Here is a 26,029-nt window from a genome sequence, read left to right as displayed (position 1 = left end):
CCAGCCCACACACTTTGCTTCTCTAATGCCAACCTACTCGCTGTACCTCGATCTCATCTATTTTACAGCCAATCCCTCGCCCACATCCTGCCTCTTGCCTGGAACACCTTCTCTCTTCATATTCAACAGATGGTCATTTCCCCCCCTCTCCCTTCAGAGCCTTATTAAAAGCACAACTCCTCCAAGAGGCCTTCCCCAACTAAGCCCTCATTTCCTCATCCCCCACTCCCTTCTGTGTCACCTTTGCACTTAGATTTGCACCCGTTATTCACCCTGCCCTCAGCCCCACAACATTTATGTTCCTGTCCGTAATTAATTTATGTATATTAATGTCTGTCTCTCCCTCTAAACTGTAAGCTCATTGTGGGTGGGGAGCATGTCTACCAGCTCTATTTTATTGTACTTTCGCAAGCACTTAGTAACAGTGCTCTGCACACAGTAAGTGCTCAATAAATGCACTCATGTATATATGTATAAATCCATAATTCTATTTATTTATAATGATCCCTGTTTACTTGTTTTGATGTGTATATATATATTCTATTTATTTATATTGCCTGTTTACTTGTTTTGATGTCTGTCTCCCCGCTTCTAGATTGTAAGCCCGGTATGGGCAGGAATTGTAACTCTTTACTGCTGAATTGTACTTTCCAAGCTCTTAGTACAGTGCTCTGCACACAGTAAGCACTCAATAAATATGATTGAATGAATAAATATGACTGATTCATCAACTGGACTCTGGATAATAGTAATAATGGTATTTGTTAAGTGCTTACTATGTGCCAAGCACTGTTGAACACAGGGCACAGGGAGGGATCGAGAGGATCCTGGATTAAGGTTGGAATACCTTGGAAGTTTGGGGTCCAGTGGCTATGATTCCAAAGGAGCAAGGCTCCTACCCCTGAAGAGGAGAAAAATGTGAGCTCTGGGTTGACTTTAGGGAAGTACAGAGGGTTCTCGATGGCGGGGTGCGAGGGCGTAGTAGATCCAGGGAAAGGCAGTTTGAACTGGATTTGTTTTCCCGTGCTACTTCGCTAAGAGCTCCTTAAACATTGTGGAGAGCTCAGGTCACGGTGTCTGCCTGCAGTAGTGGCCAGGGAAACATGGAGATTGGGAGAGCCAAGGGTAGGGGAGGGGTACTGTCTCCCTGAGATTCCTGCGTCCAGCCCCGGGAAGGGGGCAACGGGGTGGTAGGCTAGTTCCCAATGACCTCTATGCCTTTGGGGAGATACCTGGGATCATTGGTGACAGAGATAAGGAGAAGGGACTTGGGGTGCATTGAACTTCAATCTGCATTAGAAGACCCAAAGAACTGGAGAGCTAGAGGACCCAGGAGAAGCTGATCAATGACTCCAAGGGCTCTTTCAGCCAGGATTTAGGGCTGAAAACCCCTGGTAATGTCACAGATATAAATTTCATGAAAGGTTTTGATTCCTTCCTATGGGACACCTGCACTGACACCTAGGCGTGTGAGCAACTGGATCTAGGGGAGAAGCAGCATGATGTAGTTTTGTTGCCGAATTGTACTTTCCAAGAGCTTAGTACAGTGCTCTGCATTCAGTAAGCACACAATAAATATGATTGAATGAATGAATGATAGAGCGTGGTCCTGGGACTCAGGAGGTCATAGGTTCTAATCCCAGCTCTGCCACTTGTCTGCTGTGTGATGAGAAGCAGCATGGCTCAGTGGAAAGAGTATGGGGTTGGGATTCAGAGGTCGTGGGTTCTAATCCCGGCTCCGCCACTCATCAGCTGTGTGACTTTGGGCAAGTCACTTAACATCTCTGTGCCTCAGTTACCTCATCTGGAAAATGGGGATTAAGACTGTGAGCCCCATGTGGGACAACCTGTTTACCTTGTATCTACCCAGTGCTTAGAACAGTGCCTGGCACATAATAAGTGCTTAAAAATACCAAAATTATTATTATTATTATTATTACTTCACTTCTCTGGGCCTCAGTTACCTCATCTGAATGTGAGCCCTATGTGGGACAGGGACTGTGTTCAACCTGACTTGCTTGTCTCCACCCCAGTGCAAAGTACAGTGCCTGGCACATAGTAAGCACTTAACAAATATCATAATCATTATTATTATTAGGGGGCACCCAAAGAATGATACTAATGGCTCTTTGTCATGATGGGTTTGTATCAATCAGTGTCCCAAGTGATCAATCCCTGTTCTGGCCTCTATTAAATATTTTTATTGATGAACTGGACTAAGAAATTGAGAGCATGCTCGTCCATTTTGTAAATGGGAATAAGTTGAGCAGGATACATAACACTTTGAAGACACTAAAGTCACAAATAAAATTCAAAATAACTGTGAGCTACTTGTGGGCAGGGAACATGTCTACTAACTCTACTGTATCGTTCTTTCCCATATGCCCAGAACAGCTCTTGGTACACGTTAAGGACTCAATAAATACCCTCAATTGATTGATTTATAAAAATTGGGGGAAATGGTCTCACAAAGGACAGCCCCATTAGTTTGCAAGTTCTTTGAGGGTATCAATCAATCAGTCAGTCACTGTTATTTACTGAGCACTTACTACATCCAGAACCCTGTACTAAGCTCTTGGGAGAGTACAATCTACACTTTGTAGACACTTTCCCTGCTCACGATGAACTTAACTGTCTAGAGGGGGAATCAGTCAATCCGTGGTATTTATTGAACACTTACTGTGTGCAGAGCACTGTACTAAGTGCTTGGGAGAGTACAGTACAGCAGAGTTGGTGGACAGGTTCCCTGCCCACAACAAGCTTACAGTCTAGAGGGGGAGCATGTGTCATTCATTCAATCACATTTGAGTGCTTACTGTGTGCAGAGCACTGTACCTTGCTTCTGATGTACTCTCCTATGTATGTTCCACAATGTTTAGTATACAGTAGAGGTTCAATAAATGCTGTTGATTGGTTTAAAAAGTGGGGGGGGGCAGGTTCAAGGTAGTATACTTACAGATGAAAGACAAACGATAGATCCAGATTGGGGAATGATTGGAAGGCAGAAGTACTGAGTACCAGAAAAAGATTTGGGGGTCATAGTTGAACAGGAACTGATTCTGAATCAGCAATATAGTCAACAGACAAAGCCAACAGGATCCTGGGATGTGTGAACAGGAATATGACATGCAAGAGTCAGAAAATGAGTGCTCTGATCAGAATCTTAGTAGAATATTGCGGTCAGGATTTGGTCACTGCATTTCAGAAAAGAGATAGAAAAACTGTAGGGGGTCCAGAAAAGAATGACCAAAATAGTTAAAAGTTGGAAAATAGATCCTAGGAACAAAGAACATAGGAGAAGTAGCATGGCCTAATGGAAAGGGCCCGGGCCTGGGACTCAGATGAGCTGGGTTCTAATCCCTGCTCTGCCAATTGCCTGCTGTAGGACTTTGGGTGAGTCACAGTTCTCTGTGCTTCAGTTTCTTCATCTGCAAATTAGGGATTAAATCCTCCTCTCTCCTACTTAGACTTTGAGGCCTAAGTGGGGCAGTGGCTGGGTTCAAACCGATTACTTGGTTTGGTTTTATGAGATCTGTTAAATGCTTACTATGTGCCAGGCACTGTACTGAGCACTGAGGTAGATACAAGCTAATCTGGTTGGACACAGTCCCTGTTCCACATAGAGCTCATGGTTTCATGCCTTGATCTCTTCTATCTCTCCACCTACCTCTTGTCCACAACCTGCCTCTGGCCTGGAATGCCCTCCCTCCTCAAATCCGACAGACAATTATTCTCCCCTCCCTGCCCCCCTCCAACTCAAAGCTTTATTGAAGGCACATCTCCTCCAAGAGGCATTCCCAGACTAAGCCCCGCCTTTCTTCTTCTGCCACTCCCTTCTGCATCATGCTGACTTGCTTCCTTTGTTCTTCCCCCTTCACAGCCCCACAACATTTAAGTACATATCTGTCATTTATTTATTTGTACTGATGCCTGTCTCCCCCGTCCCCACCCCGCTCTAGACTGTAAACTCGTTGTGGGCAGGAAATGCGTCTGTTCACTGTTATATTGTACTCTTCCAAGTGCTTAGTACGGCACACAGTAAGCACTTAATAAATACAATTGAATGTATGAATGAATGAATTCCCTATTTTACAGATGAAGTCACTGTGCCCCGCTCTCATCTATCTCACTGACGACCTCTTTCTCACTTCTTCCCCCTAGCCAGGAGCTCCCTCCCCTCCATATACCCCAGATTACCACTTTCCCCACCTTCAAACCATTATTAAGGTCCCATCTCCTCCCAGAGGCCTTCCCCAATTAAACCCTCTTTTCCCCGGCTCCATCTCCCTTCTGTGTTATCTATAAACTTGGATCTGTGACCTTTGGGCATTTGATATCTTCCCCGCCCCCACCCTTGTTTATGTATCTTTAAATTATATATTATAAATTACTTATTTATATCAGTTTCTGTCTCCCCCTCTAGACTGTAAATTCATTGTGGGCAGGGAACGTGCCTGCTAATTCTGCTGTTGTACTCCCCCAAGCGCTTAGTACAGTACTCTGCACATAGTAAACTCTCAATAAATCCCATTGATTGATCCCAAGGGAATCCACAGAGTGCAGAAACACCGGAGGCAGAGTTCAGAGGAAGAGAGCAGAGCTGCTGCCATCTCTAGACATCAACTGTCAAACATCTGCTAGATGGTTAGCTCCTTGACATCAGGGATCATGTTTTCTAACTCTAGCATACTTGCTCAAATGCTTAGTACAGTGCTCTGAATGCAGTAGGAGCTCAATAAATGCCATTGATTGGTTCTTGTGGAGTCCTACCCCAATCACAATACTTCCTGGACCATAGAGTTGGAAGTGGGAGGCAGAACTTGTTTCTTATATTTGTTTAATAGGCCATATTTGCATTTGTAATAATAATATGACCTTGAATTTGTATAGAACTTTCATTTTTACAAAACGCCTAATGTTATTCATCTCATTTTGACCTGTGAGATAGGGAGAGGCAGACGCTGAAACAACCCAGAGATTTAAAAAAAAAACTACTTTCAGCAAAGAAATGCATCGATAACACCTGGCAGTCCCTCATGACCATAACAGAATGGAGTCCTAGAAAAACCTGCAATAGAACATACAGTGAAGTTCAGAAACATATAGGACCACTAGTAGAACTTCAAAGTTGAAGATATGCTGACCATTACCAAACCGAGGGCTTTTACTCATCGCTAAAGAAGCTCTAGGGTCCCAACCACAGGACAAGGGCTCCACCGAAGAGTGAAAAGAGAGAGGATCCCTCCCAGGCGGCAAGTACCCTGCAACAAACACCCGAGCACGACTTCCACCATTGAGGGGAAGGTCCTCCAGAGCACAGAAAGCTAACCAACGTGGGAAGGCATAACCTGAGCTCTGACTTTTGAAGAAGTAACCACCTCAGTCAAAGCCATGAAATCTTATTATTATGATTATGGTATTTGCTAAGCACTCACTATGTGCCAAGCGCTGTTCTAAGCACTGAGGTAGATACAAAATAATCAGATCTGACACAATCTCTGTCCCACATAGGGCTCACAGCACAAGTAGTAGGAGGAGAACAGGCATGGAATTCCCATTTTACAGATGAGGAAATGGAGGAACAGAGAAGCCAAGTGACTTGCCCCAGGTCACACAGCAGACACCTGGCAGAGCTGGGATTAAAACCCAGGTCCTCTGACTCCCAGGCCCCTGCTCTTTCCACTAGGTCATGCTGCTTCTCTAATGGCATTCCTTTTTTTATTTAATGGCATTTCTTAAGCACTTACAAAGTGTTAGGCACCATACTAAACACTGGGCGAGATGCAAGCTTATCAGATTGAACATAGTCATGTCCCAAACAGGGCTCACAGTGTTAATCCCCATTTTACAGATGAGATAACTGAGGCACAGAGAAGTCAAATGATTTGCCCAGGATCATTCGGCAGACAAGTCATGGAGCTGGAATTAGGACCTCAGGTCCTCTGATTCCCAGGCCCAAGCTCTTTTCATTAGAGCACGCTGCTTCCTGAAGAAATCTACAAGCATGGGGGCGGGGGGACCTAATTCTTGGACATCTGAACAAGCTGTTCCTCTGGAGGAAATGCTGTCAGACTTTCAAGATGCCCACCATAGTCATCATCCTCAAGAAGAGAGTGAGGAGAGCAGACTGGGGAAACTAACAGAGAATTTCACTGTTTTCCACTAAAGGTAAGATTTTGGCCAGAATTCTTCCGAATAGGTTACTAGAGTAGCTAATCAACCATGCTCTACTGAATCGTCATGGGGCTTCAGCACAAAACTTAACAGCACCTATGTTCTTTGGGCCTTCGCAGATGTAGGAAAAGTACAGAAAGCAAGACTGCTATCTGAGTTCATTGACATTCAAAAACATTTGACATCATCAACACCAGGGGTCTGGAAATTACTAAGGAAATTCAGGTGTCCTGCAATTCACCTTAGGCTACTCGGGCTACTACTTCATCTACTCTTTAGGCTACTCCACAGCAACAACGCTATGGTTAGTTGAATCAGGGCTGCAGTCACCTCAGAATGAAGCGGGACTCCATGTTAGGATCAGACATGCTTGAGGATTCCACAGGAGTTCTGGAGATTGGAGTCCAGATATGCTTCTGAGACACTGGGCAACTCTTCTAATTCAAAAGTCTAAGAGCTTTTTCTAAAGTCCTTGATACAGTGGTGCAGGAACTGCTTTATGCAAATAATGTGCTCTTGAGTCACAGATACAAGACAGGCAAATGACTATGATCAGCTCTGCAGATCTATTAACAGTGGTATGGACCGACAATAAATCTAAGGGCTGGCCGGCAACCCGGAAACCCTACACACAACCAAATATTTCAATCGGCAATGCAGAACTGTCACCATATTCTGTTACCTAGGACCTCACTATCCAACGATGCACAGACAGACCAAGAGGTTGAAGACAGAATCCAAAATGGTGGCAGGCATGACTTTCTGCCTGCAAGACAGAATGCAGTAACACTGGGGCATCAAGCGCCATACCGAGTTGAAGGTTTTAAGGGTGTTGATTATCCACCCTTCTATATGGCTGTGAGTCCTGGACCTACTACAGAAGACATATCCAGCTTTTTAAGCAGTTCCATTGATCATAATCAATATTAAATGAGAGCGCACTCAATCAATCAATGAATGGTATTTATGGAGCACCTACTGTGTGCAGAGTGCTGTACTAAATGCTTGGGAGAGTACACTGTAACAGAGTTGGCAGACATGTTCCCTGCCCACAAGGACCTAGTAGGATTACCAATAACCTTCTAGAATGCAGTCAGTTCCACTAGCATTGAAGTAATGTTCACAGTCACATTTAGTACTGTCAACCACTTACTCCGGAGTAGATACAAGATGATAGGTTGGACACCGTCCCTGTCCCCCATGGGCCTCACAATTTAAGCAGAAGGGAGAATAGGTCCTGAATCCCCACTTTGCAGATGAGGAAACGGAGGCAGAGAAAAGTGAAGTGACTTGCCCAAAGTCACACAATGTCCCCTGACTCCTAGGCCTGTGGTCTTTCCACTAGGCCAAGCTACTTCTCATACCTATTTGGGGCAGGATGTCTAAGGAGGAGAATGTATAACAGAAAAATGCCCAAGTGGCTGCTGTGTGATGAACTGAAAGAGGACACACAGAAGCAGGAAGAGCAGAGAAAAAATGTAAACACATAGTGAAGCACAGTCTTAAGCATTGCGACATAGCAGTGGGATGCTGGGAAGCCACAGAAGCAGTCACACGAGCCTGGCAGGCTACAGTTTGGAGGGGGGCTGAGAGGCGACTGGGAGAAAATTGGGATACTAAGAGGGGGGTTTGAAAATGGAAACGGGCCCTGTCCCTTGGTCAGACATTGGTCTTTTCAACCACATGCCACAGTCTTCCCCTCCGGACTGTAAGCCACTTGCGGGGAGGAAACAAGTCTATCAACTCTTATACCATACTCTCCCGAGAGCTTAGTACGGTGCTCTGCATACAGTAGGCCTTCAATAAATCCAGGTTCTAAAGCCGGGTTCTAATCCCGGCTCCTCCACTTGTCTTCTGAGTGACCTGGGGCAAGTCACTTTACTTCTCTGTGCCTCATTTCCCTCATCTGTCAAATGGCATTAAGACTGTGAGCCTTAAGTGGGACAGGGACTTGTATCTACCCCAGCACTTAGAACAGTGCCTGGCACATAGTGAGTGCTTAAAAAATACCATAATCATCTTAATAAATATTATTATCATTATTAATGATAAATATCACCAATTGACTGATTGATGCATGCGTGGATAGGTTTTCATCGTTAGTTGGGCAATCTTTGGAAATGATTGATTAAATACCGTTGATTGATCGATTGAAACGAACTGCTATATATCATCTCCATTTTCCAGAAGAGAAAAATGAGTGACTTTCCTAAGGTCATAGGAAAGACCAGTGGCAGAGCTGAAAACAGAAGCCAGTTTTCTCCACTCCCTGATTCTACTGGAACAGTTGAACTACTAATGACTGAAGTCAATGCATTGACTTCCGCTCTTTTCTACATTATAAAAAAAAAACCCACTCTCAGTGAGTACTTATCAATGCAGAGACATACATTTGATTCAAAGCCAGATTTCGGTAATAAAGAATGGATGAGATCAGCCATGTGTCTTGCACTGTTAACTAGGAAACGGCACAGAGCAGCTCAAGTGAGACCTAAGAACAAGAAGCTCAAACCAAGCTGCTCTTAAAAGAGCAGCCATGGAAGGATATGCCTTCTTGCCCCCCATTCCACAAAGCCTGGTAGTTTCCCAGCACTGGACTCTAGATAAGGTCACTCTCGTGGTGCAGAGTTAAAACTGGAGCTCCGGAAAGGGTGTTACTTTCTATCTCTATGACAACAAAGTGTTAAATGAGGAGACTTGTAAGAGCGTCATCTTTCAAAACCAAAATTCCCCACCTCCACACAGACATTATTTCTGCTCAGGGCTGGCCCCTCCTCACGCATACACAAGGGCCTCTGCAGGAAGTGAATTTCTTCTGGGAAGACAGATGACGCTTTCAGCTGCAACTATATCCCTGCTTTTGCCTGCCCCAGAAACGAAAATGTAAACCTAGGATAAGGCTTTGGCAAATAAAGACAATTTGGGGCTCTTTTTGCCCTTCCACTGGCTCCTGAGGTGTTATCTATCCCCTCGCCCTTAGCTTTCGGGAGAATGACAGTTCCTGGATAGTTCCCTCAGAGAGATCAAATCAAATCCAGCTGAAAAGCTGTATCCTTGCTTCAAGGTCAAAGCCCAAATAACGTTCGCTCTTCCTTTTTCCTTCTGTCGTGTTCTAAGAACGTCTGGACCTCTTTCCATCGATACCTTCGGCTTCTACGTCTTCCAAGTGAGAGGAGACACAATCTGAACAGCACCCTTCATTCCCGGCTTATTGCGCGGGGGGCTTTTTAGGGGTGCCAAAGCGTAAGAAGTAGTCTGGCCACCCCAGTGTCAGCTCAGTGCCAGAAAAGTGGCAGGTGCCCCACTCCCCACCGACCCCCGCAAGAGCCCCAGGATCGCAAATGACTTGTAGCTCTGGATGTGGATGGGGTTGGAGACTTCAGGGAGAGGCTGAGGAAGGATGAAGCCACAGCTCCCTCTGCTGGAAATATTACAGTCAACCTCCCGTAGTCCGCACCATTACGGACTTGCCTGCCTTAAAACCAGATCCGTCCAATGGATCCATCCAATGGGCGGCCAGTTCGTGGTTACCACGGCTCAGTGTAATAATGCAACAGTTAATAAGGGTGAGTTATTTAAGGACAACTTCTAAATCTTCAGCAAGAGTTACCGGAGCCCCACATCTGAGTTAACCTTCTGGTTGGATACGCTCGTGGACGAAGGGAGAAAAACGTGCTCACCGTTGGAGTCGTTTCGGAAAGGGAGGAGGCCGAGGAGGTAGATGTGACGTGGCCCTAGCGGAGAGGACTCAGGACTGGGAGTCAAGAGACCTGGTTTCCAATCCCAGCTCTAGCGCTTGCCCGCTGGGCGACCTTGGGGCCGTCGGTCGACTTCTCTAGGCCTCAGTTTCCTCATCTGTAAAACGGGCATGCGATCCCCCTTCTTCTCCCTCCCCCTTAGACTGGGAGTCATGGGCGAACTTTCCCGAACTGTCTCGTCTACCACAGTGCTTGCCACATGGTCAGTGCTTAAGTGGGAAAAGTCGGAAATTCCTGATATAATAATGTTGGTATTTGTTAAGCGCTTACTATGTGCAGAGCACTGTTCTAAGCGCTGGGGTAGATACAGGGTAATGAGGTTGTCCCACGTGAGGCTCACAGTCTTAATCCACATTTTACAGATGAGGAAACTGGGGCACAGAGAAGTGAAGTGACTTGCCCACAGTCACACAGCCGACAAATGGCAGAGCCGGAAATCGAACCCATGACTTCTGATTCCCAAGCCCGTGCTCCTTCCACTGAGCCACGCTGCAGGAAGGAAGAATCACAGCGAGGGCCATCCAAGCTCATAAGTGCCTATGAAGACTTAAATGGGGAGGGAGCGGGAATGCATTACTCTTCCGGGAAGAGCTGAAAGGTACCATTTGGTGCCCTTTAGCACGGTGCTCTAGGGATGCTACAGAGTATCATTGACAGATATGGCGGGGGATAGAGATGGGGATGGGGCAGAGGGACTGGGATTACTGGGATATGGCTGTTGCCGTTGCCTCGCTGCTCTTCTGAAATCAACTTAGCACTCTTCACAGAAGTCCTGCGGGGAGTTGTGGTGCCTGAGCAGCTGCCGCTGAGGAGGTGATGCTCCAGTGAATAAATGAGGGGGTGGAGGGTGGTTGCTTTCCTCTCTGATGCTCCTGAGAGAGCAAAACTGGAACAAGATGTTTTTGCCTCCTGGAAAAAGTTTCAAGATGGTGTCCCGCACAATTTGAATATACAAATAGACGTTTATTCATATGTGTAAAGTCAGATAAAATGTGCAAGCACAGTGCTCCTTTCCTGGCCTTAAGAGAAGCCAGTTATTCAGTTAGGTTAGCCGTTTGAATACCTTTCGCAGAATAATGGAAAGAATGCTCAGATTGGGGAGCTGATCGACAATCGTAGGTAACCTGAAATAGCAGAAGTGGAAGGGGAGATAGGAGGGAAATAGGGACACAGAGGCAGAGACTGAGAGAGTCACTGAGAGAGATAAGCAGGGAGATAGTGAGAGAGAAGCACAAGAGTAGCACACAGAGAAACAGTGGATGAAAGAGAAATGGCGAAAGTGAGAAAAATAATGAGAACAATCTTGAGAGAGCACAGTTTTCCCATAAACCCCTCTCCCCTCCTTTTGGCCCTACCCTCCTCTTGGCAGTGCCTTATTTTGCTCACCCATTTATCCTCCTCCTCCTCTCCTCCCCCTCTTCCTTCTTGTCCTTCTCTTTCTCGTTTTTCTTCTTCAACTGTAGGACAGGGCTCTTCCTTCTTTTTATTTGGAGTTCACTGCTACGTAATAGAATTTGCTTTACAGACAGTGGCTGTGCTGATCTGCTTTTATGGTGTTAAGCTCTTACTATGTGTCAGGCACAGTACTAAGAGCTGGGGTGGTACAAGTTAATCAGGTTGGACAGAGTCCCTGTTTCACATAGGGCTCATAGGTCTTAATCCCTCTTTTACAGATGAGGTAAATGAGATCCAGAGAAGTGAAGTGACTTGCCCAAGGTCACACGGCAGAGAAGTGGCAGACCTGAATTAGAATCCAGGTCCTTCTGACCCCAAGGCTCTATCCACTAGGCCACGCTGCTTCTCAAGTATTTTGGCAGTCAGTATTTAATTCCCATTTCTCAGGGCAGGTAATTGAGGCACAGCAGTGACTTGCCCAGGGTCATACAGCAGGCAAGTGGCAGAGCTGAGGTTAGACCTCAGGTCCTCAAACTCCAAGGCCTGTGCTCTATCTCAAAGGCAGGGGAAATGCTGCTTTCTTTTATTGTATGATCCCAAACACCTAATACAGTGCTCTGAACACAATAAGCACTCACTAAATACTGATGAGGATGAGGATGAGGATGGTGGTGATAGACAAGGAAAGGTAGAAAACCAAATCAAGAAGGCTAGAAAGTCCTTTGGGAGACAGACAGCATCAGGATTCAGACCAAACCGAAGGTCTGTGTGGTGGCTAAACTTACTTTTTGTTTTCTATCCTCTTCATGATGATGTCCAGCATTTTGTTCACATTTGGCAAGCTCCAGGGCCAGGGTGGGGGCAGTAGGGGAAGGGAGAGAGGAGTGGACGGCTGGACTTGGGAGGGGTAAGGAACCATACATTACACCAATAATTTGACCAAACGGTTAACTCCATGTTCTTATCCTGAATAGTGACTGATAGCTCAGAACCCACCACCTTGTAGTTACAGTTAGGATTAGTTTTCCTCAGACGTGTTACATTGCGCTTGATCACATGGAACCTAATCTACCATTTTTCAAGTCTCCTCACTCAGCTTCATGAGTCTTCCTGTACTTTACCCCCTTACGTACAGCATTTCACCTCCCAGAAGAAATTAGAAGCAATCAGAGTTTTTTATTGAGCACCCACTCAGTGCAGTACACTGAACTAAATGCTTGGGAAGCATGAACGGATGTATCATGGGGTAGCTGTAACCTGAAGTATGCCTGTACTTGAAAAAACATATGTACGGAAGTGCTGAGGATGGGTAAAAATAAGTTCATGAGTGCTAGAGATGGCTGATGGGTTAATCAATCGATCAATCAGTAGTATTTACTGAGTGCTTACTCTACGTATAGAACTATACTATGTAGCATGGCGTAGTGGAAAAAGCACGGGCTTGGGAGTCATAGGTCATGGGTTCTAATCCCGGCTCCGCCACTTGTCAGCTGTATGACTTTGGGCAAGTCACTTAACTTCTCGGTGCCTCAGTTACCTCATCTGTAGAATGGGATGAAGACTGTGAGTCCCATGTGGGACAACCTGATAACCTTGTATCTACTCCAGCACTTAGAACGGTGCTTGGCACATAGTAAGTTCTTAACAAATACCATCCTTCTTCTTCTTCTTCTTCTTCTTCTTCTTCTTCTTCTTCTTCTTCTTCTTCTTCTTCTTCCCATCCTTCTTCTTCTTCTTCTTATTATTATTACTAGGCCTTTAGGAGAGTACACTAGAGTTGGTAGAGATGGTCTCTGCCCTCAAGGAGTCTACAGTCTAGGATTTATACAGCTTAGGGTGCAGGGAACTAATCAGGAAAGGCTAGTTGTTGGAGGGGGTGGAATTATGGGGGATTTTAAAGGTGAGGAGAGCTGTAGTCTGTCAGATTTGCCAAGGGAAGGTAAATCCAAGCCGGAGAAACAGTGTGAATAAAGGGATGGAGGTGGTAGAGTCAAGAATGAGGTCCAGTTAGAAGGTTGGCTTGGGAGGAACTCAGATAGCAAGTTGGAAAATAGTGGTTGAAGAGAGGAAATAGGTAAGGTGAGGCCAGATGGTAGAAAGCCTTGGAGCCAAATGTGAGGAGGTTTTTTTTTGATGCAGAGGAACCCGGGAAACCAGTGGAAGGTTTTGAGGAAATGAGAGATGTTTGCCAAGCAGTGGTTCAGATAGATGATAAGTGCAGCAGCATGAAGTACAGATTGCAGAAGGGAGAGCTCAAGCCCAGGGAGACCAGTTAGGAGGCTTAGCCAATAGTTTAGCCATGATATGCTCAGCACTTGTGACAGGATGGTAGATGCTTGGTTGGAGAGGTAGGGGTGGATCTGGGAGATGTTGTGGAAGAAGAAACCAGCGGAATTTGGCCTGGCAGAATGAGCCTGGGCACGGGAGTCAGAGAACCTGGGTTCTAATCCCTGCTCTGCCACTTTGCTGTGTGACCTTGGGCAAGTTGCTTAACCTCTCTATGCCTCAGCTACCTCATCTTTGTTCAATCTTATTTATTGGGCGTTTACTGTGTGCAAAGCACAGTACTAAGTGCTTGGGAGAGTAGAATATAACAACAGACACATTCCCTGCCCACAACAAGCTATGGGGATTAAATCCTACTCCCTCCTGCTTAAGACTGTGAGTCCCATGTGGGACCGAGAATAAATTGAACCTGATTATCTTGTATCTACTACAGTGCTTGTCATAGTAAGCACTTAACAAGTACCATTAAAAAAAGATTGAATATGAGAAATGAAAGACAGTGAGAAGTGGAAGATGACACTGAAGTTTTAAGCTTCTGGGACAGGGAGGATGGTGGTGCTTTCCATGTGTCATCTACAATATATGACAATTTCAGTGCACACCTCTTCTAGATCATTTACAAAGATGTTAAATAAAACCATTTCTAGAACTGGGGAGACTTATCTAGCCTCAGAGATTGCTAGTTATCTTTGTCCTTTCTTTTCCTATCTTTTAGCCAGTTTCCTATCCTTGATGGAAAATTCTCTGGAGAGGGTATTAGCTATTGAAGCAGGTTTCAGAAGTTCCATAGACATACAGAAGCAGCATGGCTTAGTGGAAAGAGCATGGGCTTGGGAGTCAGAGGGCATGGGTTCTGATCCCAGTTTCGCAACTCATCTGCTGCGTGACCATGTGCAAGCCCCTCAACATCTCTGTGCTTCAATTACCTCACCTGTAAAATGGGGTTTAAGACTGTAAGCCCCACGTGGGACAACCTGATTACCTTGTATCTACCCAGTGCTTAGAACAGTGCTTGGCACATAGTAAGCGCTTAAGAAACACCATAATTACTATTATTATTTGTGCTCTGTTAATTAGGCAATAATGAAAAACTTTGGAGAGCTGGACTTAATTTCATGTCGCCTTCCCATCCTCACCATTTTAGACTGCAAGCTCCTTGAGGGCAGGGGACTGTGTCTGTTTATTTACTTTATATTTGCCACAGCACCTACATCATGCTTGTTGTATACTTCGTAAACAGTTGAATGATGACAGATATTCCACAGTCTCACTCTGCATTTTGTCCCAAGTTTTAAGACTCTCACACTTGGGAAATCATTCTTTAGCTCTATCCTAAATCCTCCCTGCTGCAATACTAGTAATAATAATAATTATGGTATTTGTTAAACACTTACTATGTGCCAAGAGCGGGGATTGATACTAGTTAAGCAGGTTAGACACAGTCCATGTCCCACATGGGGCTCACAGTCTCAATCCTCATTTTACAGATGAGAGAACTGAGGCACAGACAAGTTAAGTGACTTGCCCAAGGTCACACAGCTGACAAGAGACAAAGCCAGGATTAGAAATCAGGTCCTTCTGACTCCCCGACCTGTGCTCTAATGCATTAGGTCACAAAATCTATTTCCTCTTGTCCCATCCTCAGTGGATTTGGAGAACAGCTAACTACATCACAAGTAGGGGAATCCTTCCTATATGTGAAGGCAAATAGGAAGAATCCTCTGACCTTTTCTTCTCCTTGCAGAATCCTCCCAGTTCCTTCATTAATGTTTCCTCAAAGTCATCGTTTTGCAAGGTTTTATTCATCTTCAAGGGTCAGCCAATCAATCAATCAATCAATCAATCAATCAATGGTGTTTATTGAGCACTTACTGTGTGTGCTCAGCACTGTACTCACTCCTCTGAACATCTTCCGAATGTAGTTCTATGCAGTTTGGGGCAGGATGGCAGGTCTTGGTCGCAGCTGTGGTGAATTCTAATATAAGTCATGCAGCAAAAATGATGTAACAAACCTCAAAAAAAATCCCAAAGCTAGCTTACCCCAGGGCCTCTCTGGCTGCTCCCATTCATAGGGACTTGAAATTAGGACACCAGTGGCCACAGCTACCTTCTCTGTGGCTGGGATCCTCGTTCCCAATATTTTCTGTTGCTCCCACTTGCCTCCCTTCCTCCCCCTCTACATTTCAGAGTAGCACAGGATCAGTGCTTTCTACAAAATGAATACTTAACGAATGTCAGAAATAATAATAATAATGTTGATGATTCTGAGGAAATTTGTCAACTGCTTACTATGTGTCAAGCACTCTTCTAAATGCCGGGGTAGATACAAGCTAATCAGGCTGGACACCTTCCTTGTCCCACATGGGACTCACAGTCTCAATCCCCTTTTTACAATTGAGGTAACTGAGGCACAGAGAAATTAAGTGACTTGCCCAAGGTCACACAGCAGGCAAGTGGCAGAGCCGGGATTAGAACCCAGGTCTTCCTGACTTCCAGCCCCGTGCTCTATCCACTAGGCCATTCTGCAGACTCCCTCTATCCCTGGCATCAACGCCACCCCCTCACCTGTGACCCCTGTCCACCCTCACAATCTCTGTGTTTTCTAAGCTATTATAAGACAGCATGTCTCAAGCTGTATTTCTAGAGTGTGGCTTTAACGTTACACATGCAAAGGCAAGCTGAGCTCGCGAAGCATTACTTGAGAGCAAACAGTATGTTTACAATATCATGGCCCGAAGAAAGTAACCATAATGAATCCACAGCTATAATAAAACAAATGAGATTTTCTTGGCTAGCGTTATGCTATGAGCAGGTTTCAGGTTGGTCATGTGCCGCAGGACATCCATACTCTCACCACAGGCTTCTGCTTCAGCATCCACACAACACGAGACCCAGGTCTGGCTGTGCCACAGAATGGTGGTGACTGGGTCAGGTTCTGTCATTCATTCATTCATTTATTCATTCAATCGTATTTATGCTGTGCTTACTATGCGCAGGGCACTGTACTAAACGCTTGGGAGAGTATATTAGAACAATAAGCAGAGATGTTCCCTGGCTGGTTTTGCACTTCCCCTGGACCAGGGAGGGGCAGTGACTCCCAGTAAAGTGCAGTGCCTTTGGTGTTGTTGTAAATACCCCAAAGCAGTGTGTACAAATGTTACAGCCCACAGGGATTACCATGTCCCCCTACCAAACCTCACAGTTGTGGCCCTTCCTTCTTGGGCCCAGCTGGGGTTTCAGGTTGGGTACAGTTTGGGCAAGGGTGTAGGAAATCTGTCCAGGCCAGGTACATCTCCAAGTTCTCCAAATCCTTTCGCAGATGTGGAGGTCAGAGCTCCAGCAGGGTACGGTAGTAAGAATGTAACCATGTGTGCAACTATGACCAACAGGTCCTCCCACATCATTTGCGCTTAAGGATAGATCCTTGAAGCAGTAATGGATTTGTCCCATCCGGGGCCTGTCTCTGTTTTCTATCTAACTCTTGGCAACCCCTTCACTGTGAAATCTGTCTGTAATTTATTTATTTATATTAACATCTTTCTCCCCCCGTCTAGACTGTAAGCTAGTTGTGGGCAGGGAATGCATTTGTTTGTTGTTGTATCATACTCTCCCAAGCACCTAGTACAGAGCTCTGCACACAGTAAGCGCTCAACAAATATGTCTGAATGAACGAATGAAGTCTTTGTTCAAGAAGAGCAACTCCAGATCTAGGTCCTCTTTCACCCAAATGCTCTAGTGACTCCTCGCTATGCTGTTAGGCAACAATGGGACTACGAGCAAATGAAAAGCTGGAGCTCAATTCACTCCCACAATGTATGGTGGAATGAGAATCTTGGACATGAGATACCCGGGACTCCAGGAAGCTCTGGGAAAGAGAGCCGTGTGAACCGCTGAGAGACACATCCATATAGAGCCCCAGCTCCCCTGGCCTCACCCCTCCTCCCTGACCTGTTCCCTTGTCTCTCCCTGGCCATTTTTGCCACTCTTCAGGGGAAGTGGTAGGACAGATATTGACCTCTACCCAAGGGCAGAGGGACTTAGAAATTGTGCCTTTGGCCTGTTGCCTAATAGGGGCTGCCTTTTCCTCCAGTCCTGTCCTGAGCCCCCCTTCGCCGAATGTAGCCAGTCCCTCAGCTCAAGGTAGATGCAGGTGGGCGAGACGGGGACCGGCCCCAGACAAAGGGTTGGAGTTCCACCTGGCTGCTCCCAAGGATCTGCCTCTCCCTTCCTTCCCAGATGTCGGGGGGGTCAGCGTGTGGCTTCCTGTGGGCCGGCTTCTGGAACCACAGCAGGATAGCTGGGAGCTTTGGGAGCAAAAGAGGGAGACCAGAAGGAAGACGTGTGCAGGATAGAGAAGAAGATCAAAGTCTAGCCAGGAAGCAGTGACCAGCCGAAGCCGGCTCCCTTTCCCTAGGGCAAGGTCAGAAACCAGGCTTTGGGCAGCAACTGGGTCCCTGGGAACAAAAGCATAACAGTCATGGAAGTAACAGCAGCCACTGATCAGGGTGATCATGAGCAGCTGTATTGCATCAGCCCTGGCTTCAACTACCAACCACCACTTTGGGTTGCTGTCAATATCCCGCGTTAATGGTAACTGTCTACTTACTGCCTGTCTCCCTGCCATCACCTCAGTGTCTGCTATCCTTGTCCCTTGGAAAATAGTGAAACCCCTAGATCTGGGGTTGCTCTGCTTTCCTTCCCCCAAATGCCCCACACCTAATTCAGAACATCTGGGAACTTTAAAGTAAGGGTTATATGCACTGGAAAACACATGCAGCTGAGATACTTAAAAGAAGAGTTGAAAACACTGGGGAGACAAGGTCCTTCAGAACTGAACACTTGGGATAGCAGGGAAAAAGTTGGTTGCGCTTGCTTAAATCCCAGAGTAGGAAATGTTTTCTATTGAGCCTCAAAAAAAAATTAAGAAAAACAGCTGGGGCCATGGGGTCTAGTAGCAGGTGGACTTTTATTGAAGGAAAAGATCACATTAGCTGCCATCAAGCCTGGGAAAAAAAGTCCACCCATATTTTGAAAAGGAAGCTGTTATTTGGTTACACTACTTGGATTCTCTTTAAGGCTCAGGTATATGCTTACATCCTTCACACTCAAATTTAGCTGATATTATCCATTGGCTGCTAATGTGAAGGTGAGTCATGTTTAAATGAGAGCTGGTTATTAGCAATTCTCAGAATGAGGAACATGGTTGCTCAGGGAGTTGGAGTAGGGCTTTTCTGGTACTAAGCAAACCTTCCTGCCCGGAGGAGTTCATCAAGATCCTAAGACTACTCCATTAAGGTTATTATTATTATTATCATCATTATTATGTGCCGTTGAGTTGTTTTTGATTCATAGAGACTCCATGGATATATTTTCTCCAGAACGTCCTGTCCTCTGCCATAATCCGCAACCTTTCTAATGGTTCTTCCATTATCATTGTTGTGGTCTCTATCTATATAGCTGCTGGTCTTCCTCTTCCACCTTTTCCCTGGACTTTTCCTAGCATTAGTGTCTTCGCCAGAGAATTAGGCCTCCTGATTATGTGTCCAAAATATGTTCATCTAAGTCGAGGTATTTGGCCTTCCAAAGACCACTGTGGTTTAATTTACTCTAAAATCCATTGGTTTGTCTTTCGGGCAGTCCATGGTATTTGCAAAAGCCTTCTCCAACACCACATTTCAAAAGAATCGATGTTCTTTCTATCCTGTTTTTTCACTGTCCAGCTTTCGCTTCCATACCTTACCACTGGAAACACCTTAAAATTGACAATTTGTATTTTTGTGGCAATTGTTACATCAGCACATTTTGTGACTTTTTCCAGGCTCTTCATAGCAAGTCTTCCTAACGTTAATCTTCGGTCTATTTCTTGGCTACTAGTTCCTTTATTATTGATTATCGATCCCAGGAGAGAAAAACTGTCAACTTTTTCAATCTTCTCTCTATCCACTACAAATGTGTTAAAACTTCCAGTAGCCATGATCTTTATTTTCTTGACATTCAAATGGGGATTGAGAGTGTGAGCCCCTTGTGGGACAGGGACTGTGTCCAACCCAATTTGCTTGTATCCACCCCAGCACTTAGTACAGTGCCTGGCACATATTAAGTGCTTAACAGATACCACAATTATTTTTAATATCTGGCAAGCCCCCACCAGCAGGCTATATTCAATAGCATTCTCGATCCCTGTTCTGGAGCTTTTGATCATTCCTGCTTGCCTATTACCATCCTGACACCTGCTTCTTGACTTTCCTGTTTTGCCGGCTACCTGGCTTTATATCTGCCTGTTGGAAAGCCTGCCTTGGGTTCCATCTGCTTTGGCAGTGCTTATTAGAACATCTCAAATAGCCCTGCAGATCGGGTCAGTTTGTTTTTATTCTGGGTCTCTAACCTCCACTCTGGTCACATGGCTCCCCCATTGCCTTAATCACCCTGATTCATGATCTCCAGTTGTCTTCTTAGGCATCCATCCTAATATTTTGAGATGTACCATCCAACACCCCTATCTTTCTCTCCTACATGCCTTTTTTTTCTCCTCAAGGCACTCACTATGCACCACTGGCCTAGTGGATAGAGCACAGGTTTAGGAGTCATAACGACCTGGGTTCTAATCCCAGCTCCATCAGTAATCTGCTTTGTGACCTTGGGCAAATCAATTAACTTCTCTGTGCCTCAGTTACCTCATTTTTAAAGTGGAGATTAAGACTGAGAGCCCCTTGTGAGACAGGGACTCTGTCCAACCTGATTAGTTTGTCTCTACCTCAGAGCTTAGAAAGTGACTGGCCCCTAGTAAGCGCTTAACAAATACCATTAAAAAATTGCCCCAAACCCCTCTTGAACCTGTGGATATTTTCAGCCTGGCCAATTTGTTCTTGTAGTAACAGATGCCACATGCTTCTCTGGGGGAAAAATTATTTCCTGATTTTTGTTTTTAACCTACCACCCTCAATCTTCACACTCATTGTTTCTGGGAAGGGTGCAGCAAGAGTTAGATAGGGCAGGACAGATTTATAGAAATAAAGTAGGTAGAGTGGGTTCAGCATTTGGGATTTGGGGGAAGGAAAACAGCAGTTAGTGAGTGGGCTCACCACAGGAAAGAGGATCCAAGTTTGAAGGAAGGTGGGGTAAGGTGGGACAAGGACATGAGAGGGATTGGGTGAGTAAAGAAAATAAAAATGAATGGCTTACCTTCACCACAGCTGGCAGGAACATGGAGATTTCCAGGATTTGAGCCAGCAATAGCTAGCCAGTACATTCCTCTGACATGCAAGGGAGGGAGGCAGCTAAGGGAGAACGTTGAAAGTGGTGGTCAGATGTTTCATCCCACAGCAATCAATCATGTCAGTTGAGCTGGAAGCAACTAACTTTGAATTTTAATTGTAAGCTCATTGAGGGAAAGAACCATGTGTGTGATTCCTATCGTTCCAAGCACTCAGTATCATCATCATCATCAACAACATCATCAGTCACATTTATTGATGGCCAACTGTGTGCAGAGCACTGCATTAAACACCTTAGGAGAGTGCAATAGAAGTAACTGGAATGATTACAGCTCTCAAAGAGCTTACAGTCTAGTAGGGGAGACCGATGCTTAAATAATTTACAGATGGGAGAATAAGAAGTTGTGGGGGCAGTGGTAACTTAAGTGTTTAGATGCTGTAGAAAGGCCAAGGTGGGGTGATCAGGGATTACTTGGGGAAGCTTTTCTGGAGGAGAGATGTGCTTTCAGAACCTTTTTGAATTTAAGGAGAGCTAAGGTCTGTTGGATAGAAAGACAGCTGGGAGGGCATGACCAGGAGGCATGAACAAGGCACAGAGAACAGGTTTGCTTGGGAGGAATGAAGATTGCAAGATGGGGAGGAGTGGAAGAGAGGAGTGGATAAGAAAGGGGGAATCAACTAATGGAGAACTTTAAAGCCAATGGCTGAGAGTTTTTGCTTGATGAGGACAGGGATGGGCAACCATTTGAGGAGTGAGGAGAAGTGAAGAGATTGTCAGTCAGTCAATCGTATTTATTGAGCACTTACTCTGGGCAGAGCACTGTACTAACCTCATGGGAGAGTACAGTAAAACAGACACATTCCCTGTCCACACTGAGCTTACAGTCTAGGCATTTTAGAAAAATGATTCAGGCAGCAGAGGGAAGTATGGACCGGAGAGGGGAGAGCCTGGAGTCCAGGAAGCTGAGACACTAGTCATTCTGACGTATGACATGTGCCTGGGCCCCCTGTGGTGGCCGTTTAAAAGAAGAAGAAGGGACAAATTCTGGAAATGTGGTATAGAAAGAACCAGCACTAATGATAGAGAGGATGTGGGGGTTGAAAGAGAAGGAAGAGTAAAGCATAATACCAAGTTTGGAGGATTGAAAGATGGAGAAGATGGTGGTGGTGTTGAGTGTGATGGGAAAGTGAGGTAAATGAAAGGATTTGGGAGGAATCAACTGATCAATCAGTCAATCCTTGGTATTTATTGAACTTTTACCGTGTACAGAGCACGGTGCTAAGTGCTTGGGAAAGTATGATACAACAGAGCTGGTAGGTTTGATCTCTGCTCACGAGCAGCTTACAGTCTACAGGAAGAATCAATCAATCAATGGTATTTATTGAACACTTACTGTGGGCAGAGCACTGTACTAGTCACTTAATAATGTTGGTATTTGTTAAGCGCTTACTAGGTGCCGAGCACTGTTCTAAGCGCTGGGGGAGATACAGGGGAATCAGGTTGTCCCACGTGGGGCTCACACACTTTTAATCCCTATTTTACAGATGAGGGAACTGAGGCACAGAGAAGTTAAGTGACTTGCCCACAGTCACACAGCTGACAAGTGGCAGAGCCGGGAGTCGAACTCATGACTTCTGACTCCGAAGCCCAGGCTCTTTCCGCTGAGCCATGCTGCTTCTCTAGGACTTAGGAGAGTCCAATATAACAGAGTTGGTAGATTCATTTGCTGCCCCACAACGAGCTTACAGTCTAGAAGGGGAGACAGACATTAATATAAATAAATTACAGAGATATGCTCAAGTGTTGTTGTGGAGCTGAGGATGGGTGAATAATGAGTGCAAGGATGATGCAGAAGGGAGTGAGAGAGGAGGAAATGAGCAGTTAGTCAGGAAAGGCCTCTTGGAGGAGATGTGATTTTAATAAGGCTTTGAAGGTGGGGAGCATGATCGTCTGTCATATATGAAGAGGGAGGGAGTCCCAGGCCAGAGGCAGGATGTGGGTGAGAGGTTGAAGGCGAGATAGATGAGACTGAGGTACAGTGAGTAGGTTGGCATTAGAGGAGCAAAGTATGCAGGCTGGGTTGTAGTAGGAAATCAAAAAGGCAAGGTAGAAGGAGGCAAGGTGATTGAGTGCTTTAAAACCTATGGTAAGGAGTTTCTGTTTGATGTGGAGGTGATGAGCAGCCATTGGAGATTCTTGAGGAGTAGAGACACATGACTGAACATTTTTGTAGAAAAATGAAGTAGACTGAAGAGGGGAGAGGCAGGAGGCAGGGAGGTGGACAAGAAGGCTGATGGAGGCATGATCAAGGCATAATAGGCTAAGTGCTTGAATGAACATGGTAGCAGTTGGGATGGAGAGGAAAGGTCAGATTTTAGAGATGTTAACTTTGAACTGACAGGATATGGTAACAGATTGAATATATGGGTCTAATGAAAAAGATAAGGATAATGCCAAGGTTACGGGCTTGTGAGACAGGGAAGATGGTAATGCTGGAAAAGTCATGGGGAAGGCAGGTTTTGGGTGGAAAGATAAGGAGTTCCATTCTGGACATGTGAAGTTTGAGGTATCAGTGGGACATCGAAGTAGCGATGTCCTGAAGGCAGGAAGAAATACAAGAGTGCAGAAGGAGAAAGGAAGAAGATGAGGAGTTCAGATTTGATATATGAAGCTTGAGGTGCCAGCAGGGCACCCATATAGAGATGTCCTCTAGGCTGGAGGAAATGCAAGATTGCAGAGAAGGAGAGGGGTCAGGGCACAGAAAACGCTCAATAAATACAATTGAATGAATGACTAGTGAGGTAGCTAGGTAAATATCTGCATAGAGATGGTAGTTGAAGTGATGGGAGTGGATGAGCTCCCCAAGGAGTGAGTATAAATAGAGCAAAGAAAGGGACCCAGAACAGAGCCATGAGGGAAACCCACAGATGGGGATGGGAGGTAGAGGAAAAGCCAGCTAAAGAGACTGAGAAATATTGGCCAGGAAAGAACTAGGAACGAGGAAAGAACTGTCTCAGGATAGCCAAGCTTAGGTAGTGTTTCCAGGAGAAGGGGGTGGTCCACAGGATCGAAGGCAGTTGAGAAGTGAAAAGAGATTAAGCTAGAATTATTAGATTTGACAAGAAGGAGGTCATGGATGACTGAAGAGGGCTAACTCATTGGAGTGAAATGGGTAGAAACTAAATTGCAGAGGGTCAAGAAGGAAGTTGGAGGGGAGCAAGTGGAAGCAGTATGGCCTAGTTGATAAAGCATGGGCCTGGGAGTCAGGAGGATGTGGGTTCTAATTCTAGTTCGGCCACTTGTCTGCTGTGTGACCTTAGGCAAGTCACTTCACTTCTCTGTGCCTCAGTTACCTCATCTGTAAAATGGGGAATAAGACTGTGAGCCCCATGTGGGACAGGGACTTTCTTCAACCTGATTAGCTTGTATCTACCCTAGCCCTTAGAATAGTGCTTGAAACATAGTCAGTGCTTAACAAATGCCATTATTATTAGTATTATTCAGAGGGTATATACAACCTGTCTGAGGAGTGTGGACAGAAATAGGAAGAGAGAGATGGGACAATAGTCAGATGGTGTTGAGGGGTTTAGAGAGGTTTTTTTTAATTTAATGATAGGGGAATATGGGCATGTTTGAAGGCAGAGGGCCATCAGAGGATGAATGGTGGAAGATGGCAGTTTGGGAGGGAAGAAGAATGGATACAAATTTTTTTAGATGATGAGAAGAGGTGGAGGGGGTAGATTTGAAATCAGTTTAGAGATTGCCGAGAGGAATGAGGGTGGTATGGAGGTGGGAGGGAACTGGTGAGGGGAGGGAAAGATATTGGGAAGCTCATTATGATCATGATTGATCATGATTATGATTATTATTACTGTATTTATTAAGTGCTTATTATGTTCTATGTGCTGGAGTAGATAAAAGTTAATCAGTTTGGAAACAGTCCCTGTCCCACATGGGGCTCGCAATCTAAGTAGGAGGGAGAACAGGTATAGAATTACCAATTTACAGTTGAGGAAAATGAGGTACAGCAAAATGACTTGCCCCAGGTCACACAGCAACCACTTGGCAGAGCTGGGATTAGAAGCCAGGTCCTCTGACTCCCAGGCCTGTCCTTTTTCAACTAGGCCATGCTGCCTTTTGACAAAATAGATGGCAAGGTCATAATGGACAAGTAGGAGGGAAAGTGGAGGCACTGGGGATTTCAGGAAAGAATTTAAGATCTGGATTAGGTGGGGGAAGTGGGCATCAGGAAGGAGAAGTAATGCTGTTGGGCGGAAGAGATGGCAGGGGTATTAGGTAAAGATGAATTTGAAGTGGCTAAAATAGGCCTGTTGCCTGTCCTTCTGTCAACGGTATTCCACAGCACCTAGTACGATGCGCTGCATCCGGTGGGGGCTAAATGAATGTTTCCCTTGTTCCTTTCTGGGAGAGATGCCAGTGAGTAATGAAAGCCTAAGGCGGGCCAGTCAGTGGGACAGGGAAGAGACTCAAGGGGCCTAGAAACCACATAGGTGGTACTATTGGACCTTGTGTAACTTAATTTATTATGAATAGATATTTTAGTTTCTTTGAAACAAAGATGTCTTAACTCAAACAATTTTGGCTTGGGATTTTTTTTCTTATTTTTGAAAACAGTTCCATGTTTTTTATTGGGGTCCTAATGTTTTTAAAAAGTTTCTTCCACACTCAAGAGATGGATTTAGCTTGGGGTAATTGAGTAAAGAGGGCTTTTTTGAGGCAATCTGCATTTTTTTAAGAGTATTTGTTAAGCACTTACTATGTGCCAGGTGCTGTACTAAACACTGGGGTAAATACCAGCTAATCAGATTGGACTCAGTCCTTGTCCCCCAAGTGGCTTACACTCTTAATTCCCATTTTCCAGATGAGGTAACTGAGGCACAGAGAAGTGAAGTGACTTGTCCGAGGTCACAAAGCAGGCAAGTGGCAGAGCCAGGAATAGAACCCAGGTCCTTCTGACTCCCAGGCCCGTGTTCTATCCACTAGGCCACAGTGCTTCTCATGCATTTGCACCACATGATCCATGAAAGGCCCTCTCAGGGTCAAACTTAGAGACAAGTACTCTACCAGTCTTGACTATGGGAGGGAGAGTCAAGCAGTGGCCTGTCCATTCCATTCCTAGCTTGGGCAGTGGCTAGCAAGTGGAAGGCAATCTTCTACGAGTCAAAACTCACCTGTGCTGG

This window comes from Ornithorhynchus anatinus, chromosome X1 (assembly GCF_004115215.2).
Source record: "Ornithorhynchus anatinus isolate Pmale09 chromosome X1, mOrnAna1.pri.v4, whole genome shotgun sequence".
Classification (NCBI taxonomy): domain Eukaryota; kingdom Metazoa; phylum Chordata; class Mammalia; order Monotremata; family Ornithorhynchidae; genus Ornithorhynchus; species Ornithorhynchus anatinus.
Note: the sequence above shows the minus strand (reverse complement) of the source record.